The following is a 331-nucleotide window of genomic DNA, read 5'->3' on the forward strand; positions in this document are numbered from 1 at the left end:
TAAAGTAATTTGAGTGTTGGAGTTTTTTTGCGTTAAAGAAGATGATGAGACGCCAAAATATATAATTTTTTAATTTCTGAAATTTTAGTCCAGATACTTTGAATTGACACTATTATAGTCTGAAAAGGTATTTTGAGTAATGTATGACTGAAGGTGGAAACTGGAATGAAGGGGAAGGACTGAGGAGGCAAGAAAAGAAGGGAAGGAATAAGCCGACTTTTGGAAAATTGCAAGTGCGTCAGATCTCCTACGTGGGCAAGCTGAATGAAACGTGGCAGTCCAAGATACATGGCCGCTTATTATCGAAGATGTCCACTTGTGAATATAAAAC

This window comes from Arachis ipaensis, chromosome B06, assembly GCF_000816755.2.
Source record: "Arachis ipaensis cultivar K30076 chromosome B06, Araip1.1, whole genome shotgun sequence".
Classification (NCBI taxonomy): domain Eukaryota; kingdom Viridiplantae; phylum Streptophyta; class Magnoliopsida; order Fabales; family Fabaceae; genus Arachis; species Arachis ipaensis.